Source organism: Saccoglossus kowalevskii, chromosome 19 (assembly GCF_978046115.1).
Source record: "Saccoglossus kowalevskii chromosome 19, keSacKowa6.1, whole genome shotgun sequence".
Lineage (NCBI taxonomy): Eukaryota > Metazoa > Hemichordata > Enteropneusta > Harrimaniidae > Saccoglossus > Saccoglossus kowalevskii.
In genome coordinates, this window is record NC_140659.1 from 9,810,049 (window position 1) to 9,818,416 (window position 8,368).

The window sequence follows — 8,368 nt, forward strand, 5'->3', positions numbered from 1 at the left end:
AACGCTTTGCATAGGGGATTGTTTTTAGAGCGCAACAGTTGTGTGCATCGTGTTCGATGCGATGTACACAACGCATATACATTTGTAAAAGACATCGTTTACACCCAATTTAAAAGTAGTGTGGGTCGGCTGGAGTTTAAAGGGCAGCAGTCGTCGCGCCGCGTTCTGATCGATATGGGTATACAACGCGTGTAAAATACATTGTTCATTTACATGAAATTCGAACATGCGCTGCGCGACGACCACTGCGCTTTAATAGCACGTAGCCTATAAATTTCGTCCTCCAGAGGGCAGTTCTATGTCGTAAATGAGTAACGAACGATTTCACAACAAAACACATCACAGAAGCGCTGTGTCATTAAAGAGTGTGACTAAATAATATATTTATTCAGTACCATAGGCTATAATGTACACACTTAAATGTAACAAAAATAAATAAATAGATCGTTTGACAAGAATAGCCAATGCTGTTACTTGTCTGAATATTACAAACTTATAGTTATGAGTACAAAATGATATTTACATTTCAAGTTAAATTTCCTTGCAACAAACTATGACGTTTTTGTAAAGAATAAAATACGTATTTGGCAAGATTTTGTATTGTATGTGTGTTTTCAGATTGCAGTAGCAAAATAAATTTCCATTCAAGCGCTGGGCAATAGTAAAACTTGTCTATAAAACGAGTTCTAATTTCCTCAAATTTGGGACATTGTAATAGAAAATGGAACTCGTGTGACTTTTATAGGGTATATTGGAATACATACAAAAATCGTCATCCGATTATATACAGTATACACGTTTTATAAATTTCAAGTGACGGCTGAAAACAACTTGACCAATCAATCACAGTGTATTTAATAGATCACCCTCACCTGTGAAACGATGAATAGATGGATGGAATGAGAGGAATATGCGTACCTGATTGCGTGTGGTTACTTTTTTAAATCAGTCATCGTCAATAATACAATCTCCTATCAGTGAAGTGCGCCACCATGCGATACGACGTAGCCAGGATTCGAAGTGTAAAAATGTATATTTCAGTCAGTTACTGCAGTGTCGAGTGACCAACTATAGTTGTTTGCGAATTGAAGTCCTGCAACACAAACCGCTTCAACCAACTTTTCACTAAATCCCAAATTAATCCGTTCAATTTGCGCACTTCAGCGACGGTTTCATGTCATCGCTAGATGGCGTAATTGTGATCAATATTCAAGACAAAAACTAAATTCACTCAATTGCAAAACAGAATCAAGTCATATACGAGTAACGTGGCCGTTGTCAAATTTGCATATGGCCGCCGAGAACTCGTGAGAGCCATGAGATTTGCTTCTGCCTCTCAAATGGCGGACATGATGACGGGAGGGCACCATATGAAAGAATGGAAAACCATGTCTTGTAGTCATCTCGCTCTCAACGAGATTTCAACGAGAGCCATTTACGTCTAAGGACTAATGAAACTACCTTCGGCAAATAAAAGAATGTTGACTTCTAACAAGTTTGGGGTCACCATTTTTCGAAAAACTTGTTGCCTGGTGACAGTGCAAAAAATATTTATAGTGACGTGACTGACCGGTCCTTTTTATTGCGTTGAATTCGTTCAACAGTCTAGGATTTAAAATGTTCAATACGGCTTTAATCAATTACCTCCAGGGTATATGATTCAATGCTGAATTTTCTAAAATACAGTACTGCATTTTAGAAAATTCAGCATTGAATGTATGTAGCAGTGACGAAAAGCTACGTGGAACATCCGTCATGTCAGGTGCAAAAGAAGTTACGTAGAAGGTCCGTGAACTTGCAAGCGAAGTCGATAAAGTTGCGTGCGATGTACAAAAGTTGCCTGCAAAGTATGTAAAGTTGCATGGAACGTCCGTCACCTTGCCGAGTAAAGTAAATAAAGTTGGGAAAAAAGTTCGGTAAACCTATGTGCGAAGTCGATAAAATTTCACGGAATGCCTCGAAAGCTGCTTGCAGAATCGGAAATTTTACGTTCAAAATAAGTGAAGTTACGTATAACGTCCATCAAGTTACGCAAAAGTTGCGTAGAGGTTCGTAAACTTGCATGCTGGATTGACACACAAAAGCTACATGCAAAAAACGTAGTAAAAGTTATAGCCTGACGAGCTGGCGTGAGTTGCGCCCTCCGCGGTACTCCAAACCCAACATACGTCAGATAGTGACAGCCATCAAAGAATAACCATTCACGGCAGAGTTTATTTGTATGTTGGCATAATGTGTGAGTAGTATCATCTTGCCAACGAGACATACACTATTCTGTCAGATGTTAGTGAGGTCTGATGACGGGCGAGGGCGTACTCATGCCTACATGTCGGGCTATAAAAGTAACATTGAGCATTGGACATGTTGGACTAGCAAACGAACTCGATAACGTTGCGTGCAAAGTGCGTAAGGTTGTACGCACAGGCAAAGTGGATAAAGTTACGGGGAACTTCCGTTATGTTATGTATAAAGTGGGCAAGGTTACGCAGAAGGCCCGTAAGCTTTCATACGAAGTCGATAAAGTGCGTAATGCTGCACACAAAAGCGGAAATGTTGCGTGTAAAGTCGAAATGCTTCATTCAAAGTAGGTAAAATTACGCAGATCGGTCGTCATGTTACGTGCATGATAGCCGGGAAAGTGGCGTAGACGGTCCGTAAACTTGCACGCGAAGTCAATAAAGTTAAGAGCCAAGTGCGCATTGGTACACGCAAAGGCGGGAAGGTTGCATGCAAAATAGATGAAGTTGAGAGGAACCGTGACGTCCGTCATATTAGGAGAAAGCTACATGCATAGTAAGTATGATTACATAGAACGTCCATTATGGTACGCACAAAATCCGGAATATTACGTAGAAAGTCCGTAAACGTGCTTGCGAAGTCGACATATGTCGAACAACGCCAAAGCTGCAAACAAAAGCGATCATGACGTTGCGTGCAAAATCAAAAAAACTACGTGCATAGTAAAGTCGGGAAAGTTCCGTAAACATGCATGCGATTCGATAAATTTAACAGCAAAGTGCGTAAAGTTGTACACAAAAGAGGAAAAGTATTTTACCATATGCTACTAACACAATGTTGAAATAAGATTGAATGTATTTTTTAATATGTGTCCAGTCCAGTATTATTAGTATTTCTACTTCGGGTGCATATTGGCTTCCAGTTTATTTGTGCTGCCCTCGGCGGCCGGTATTTGTTTGGAAAGCTCGCTTGAAAGCTCGCTTGAGTGGCACGGCGAGGAGCTGCTGTAAAGAAAGTGTACGTAAAGAAAGTGATACACGGCGCACATATCACACTCGTCGGGGTGACTGGTACGAAACGTGACTGATCAAAAATCCCCCTTTTGTGAATATATAACCAAATTTTGTGCAAAAAAAGTTTTATTTTGTTTTACTGATTTGATGAAAAATCACATCTGAAGGAAATCGGATACTTTATTGTAATAGTAAATAATTATTGGAATGACGTCAACCCGTAGACGCCTTGCTCATATAACCGTGGACGCGCACACTCGACACCGCGACACTTTCAAGAATTTGTTTATGTGCTTGCGTCACACATACGTGACCGAATACACGCGACGACATTGAGTTACAACCAAGTTGGGGAAAAATTCCAACTAGCTTTAAATTACGTGACCTCAAAGATAAAAATGCTGTTCACCATTCTTAGACACGTACTTGAACTTGGGACGCTCTTCATATATATAAATGTGTACACGTCAGTCATTTTGTTAGAATACTCTCTGTGATAGAACTGAATATTATTGAAAGTAATTGATTGAAATTGATACTTTTTCATACTATAGAACCTGCCGACCAGCAATTGCTTTTCACATACAATTATGCAAGAGATGAGAGCCTCTGAGAGTCTTTAAGAAGTTCGCGGCTTGTCGTCATAAACCCACAAGTAAATTATTCTAAACAATCTGTGTTTTACTCCACGTGGATCTCTGTTAGGACATCAAACAACTAATAACGGTCTGTGGGGATGACATCACCATGGTAACGATACACTACGTCAAACTGACCCGTGTAACATGACACAGCGTCTGAAAGATGCTTTTATGTTTAGATAAGAACACACAGTGGAATGTGGTATCTTCACTGGCCTCCACACAGGAACGAAACACTATTATTTCAGTTGTCAAGCAATTATCTACACAACATCTTACTTTAAATAAAACATATGAGGTTGAACAGTTGAACTGAGTAAGGGCTAGACCGCTGGAACACTTTCTGTCGCAGGGGTACAAAAAGTAGATTAAACTTTTCATGCAACCCATTGCATTATTTTTTTCTTCTCCGAGAACTACGTGCATTTTTATTTCAGTACTGAAGTGAATGTTCCGATTTAGAGAATGCTTTTTGTCGAATATTCCTAGCTGCACCCCGGTAGATTAATGGTCCAACCCTACGTAAAGCGTACACCTAACAGCGCGGCCCCGGGTACAACCACTCGGAGCCACGTTGATATGTATGTGTAATTCCGGTGGCAATATTTGGGGCCGCATGCAAACATTTGAACGAGCACATGAGACCAATGCCACTCTAGTTTTTAAACTTGTCAACAAGTTTCAGCAACCATTGTTTAAAGGGCGATGGTCGTGGCAGCGCATGTTCGAATTTCACGTAAACAAACAATGTATTTTACACGCGTTGTGTACGTCGCTGTGCGTCCCGTATCGAACAGGACGCGGCGCGACGACCGCCGCCCTTTGAAAAAGAAGATATCAATTCCCGGGACTGCACTGTGGAATCATGGGACATTATTTTCAATTCTTTCCCATTGCAATGTTGATCAATTGAGAAATCGCCGAAGGTATGTTTAAGGACATGTGGAATTAAATTAAGCAAAAAATTTGCAAACGTTTAACTTGTTTAAACAAATCACAGTATATTGAAAAAAAAAAATATCTTACGCTCGACGATTTTCGAAGAACGGCGCACAATTTTAAATGGACTGTCCCTTGTATTAACAAGCAACGCCTGGAAAACCATGAGCGATACTTTTTTAATTTAGATATAAATGTCGATGATAATAACATTTCGTGAATAAAACACGTACAAGCCACATACTTGTCATTCCGTGAAAGACCCTATATGGATTACATAAGTAATACACCTTGCTGTGAATATCTGACATAGTTGAGGGTTACAGTGAGTTTTATAGTTTAGGAAGTTGCCCTGTGACGAAGTCCTGGAATGGGACCTACTTCACCGCGAAAGACCTCGAATAGTTTGAACATTTGTCAAATCAATTTCGTGACTAATAGCCGTGATCGGGGAGGTGGTTCTTGGTTGTTTTGAAGAAAGCACAGTTATGTATCAAGCATTTTTAAACTTTGCGGGTGACTGTAGATTTTTTTCTCTCACGCAAACCATTTGTTTTTATATGTTCCGAATTGTTTTACCCGAAGGGGGCATTCGATCCGTTGAATGGGGGTGGGGAGTATAAGATTTGTTTAAAAAATGTTACAACGATATTTATTTCAACTTTTATACTCTCAGTGCGAGTTAATACGCAAGTTTGCAATAATAAGGAAAACTCAACTCTGTGGAAAACATGAAGTAATTTACATTGTAATCCAATGATAAACAAGTTTGATCTATTGCCATTTTAGGAATCAATTATTACATAACAATAGCAATCGTTAAACATTCTCAATAGTTCGTGGCTACAATACGTACTCGTCTTATAACTATTTTGTTTTCAACATAAGTTATTGATTACAGGACTAAACTTTTAGATGTAAGAAAAGTAGTTCGGTGATCATATTTTGTTTTATCAACATTAAACAATGAGCACATATTACAAAAATTCGATGCACTGTGGGTGATAACAAAAACCATTTTAAATTATGTTATTTAGACTACCGGTATCAGTCTTTACATTAAAGGGCGGTGGTCGTCGTGCCGCGCTTGTGCGACATTTTTGTTGATAAACATTGATTATTCCACGATTAATGCGCTCTTCGTATTAAATCACAAATACGAGTTTTGACCTGGACGCGACTTTGCTCTAATTACCGCCGGTGACTCTTTCGACACCTTCTAATCACCAAACAAATTATCTAATTAAAGCTTCGTGACGTCTCAGTCAGTCAAAGTCGCCATATTTGTTTATATGACACATATCTTTAAGTATGGCGCGACGACTACCGTCCTTTAAACAGTCTTTAAATGTGTATTTAATTATTCTTGTTATGTCCCCATCCTTCTAAAACACCCCTTAGTTTTCAAATGAGTTGCCCCTTATTCTCCGCACATATTGACTTGACTAGATGAAAATCTGTGGCTGAAAAAACAATACCACTGACAATAATAAACAACACTATGATAAAAGGTCCATTAGTAACCAGCAGGGCAAAAGCTTTATGCAAATGACTCCGGTTTAAGTCCAACTACCCCTGCTGGTAACACAACTTCACTGTATGTATTTTCACTAAGATGTTTGGTTATTATGAAGCAGTAACCAACACTGAAAAATTCACCTCTGTGGATATTGAATGGAATGACAGTCTTCCCAATACTATCGGCACAACAAAACCAATCCTTTCATTTTTATTAGAATTGATACATTTCACAATTCAAACTGAAAGAGAGGAATAGAAACATTTCAAAATACGTCATTTCGAACTGCCCTAGTTGATTAAAAAAATAAAGGGAATGGGTTTGTTGTGTCGATATTACAAGTTACACATAGATGGATCGTTACCTAATTGTTGTTAATTATTCCGCATCAAACCACAGCACCATTTGTAGGATGTTTTTTAATCAAAAATTGTTAAACAATTACATTATCTCAATCGAGCCAGATCTCTCAAAATGATGTCTTTCAGACACAGGAACATATATAATTCATCCTAAAAGAAATGGTGGATTGTGGGTAAACTGCTTAAATTCCAATTATCCCATGGGGATGAGGGTCCAAGCATTTCAGTTGATGCTGAAATGTCAACGGAGGTCAGTTTTCACACACTAGTATTAATCACTGGAAGAGGTGATGCATTTTGTCATATAGTACCATGTGCACTATGTGGCAACGACTCAATGTGATTTGAAAAATGGCCAACTTCAACCAAAGCACAGGATGGATATATCTAATCATGCATACATATTCAAAATTCACATACTAAGGGCCGGTACATCTGAACCACAGGAAGTAAAGTAATCTGTGTTTATGGATCGTTTAAATTCAGCATGCATGTAAGGGACGTCAAAAGATCAATGTCGGATAAAAAACTTAATTCCTTTAGTTTTTTTCCAACCCCCCTAACCCCTACTGAAACTTAATTGATAAATATTGGTTCACCATTAAATACAAATTATTAATAGGACAGTAGTATTGCATAGCAGTTGGTTGTCGGGTGGGTGTAAAAAGACTTTACAAATGCACCTCATTTGACGCACATATTTACACTCGGACCAAACCATTTTCTCGTCTTGGATGTATTTTTTTCATTTTCTGTTATTTCTGTCCATGATTGGATAGAAAAAAAACGAACTACAGATACTCCAAGATTTTTTTTTACTTCATTAAAAAATAAAATCGTTTTTGTAGGATAGAAACTTTTTGAGGTCAAAACCCCCCACCCCAAACTAAAGCAAATAAGTTTTTTTATCTGACATCGATCTGTTGACGTCGTCCCTAATTCAAGCAACTAATCAAATATAATGTCAATAGCCAACTGTGATTGCATTCATTGGCAGTAGAAGCTATGTCTTTAATTGTACAGATCTGCTAGATCTTGGAAATCAAATATATTTTTTTATTTATTTTGGAGACCAACAGAAGAATTTAGTCCCATTTACAGATTATATTAGAGTTCTAGTTATCATGCTACCCATTGTAACAAGTACATTGATTTTATTTACATTCATCGAAGGACAGGAACAGTTTTAAGACTAGGGAAAGCATGTATTGCTATTTTAGAAGTGTGATAATATTCAATGCAGACACAGTGTTTTTTCTAAGACTACAGCTGTCACCATTGGTGGAAGTGTGGTAATAAGAATTGAAAATGACATTACCTAATGTAAAATACTTTATTTTAGCTGGAATTACTTTTCACTTAAATGACTTTTTTGGTTCATTCGGTGGATTTTATTTTCACTGAATCATCCCTTCAGCAAAGACTAGGGAATTCAATATCACCATGGTAATATTCATTGGAGATAGCACTATACATCAAATTCACATGTGGTATTTAAACATAGTTGCGGAACTTGGTAAATATTTACCTGTTTACTGCCCATAACAAAAACACTGGCTTTGATCGGATGACATTTCCTAAACACACTAAATCATGATTCAAGATTTGAACAGAATGTACTGTAAAGGCTGGGCAACACAAGACAATTCATGAAGA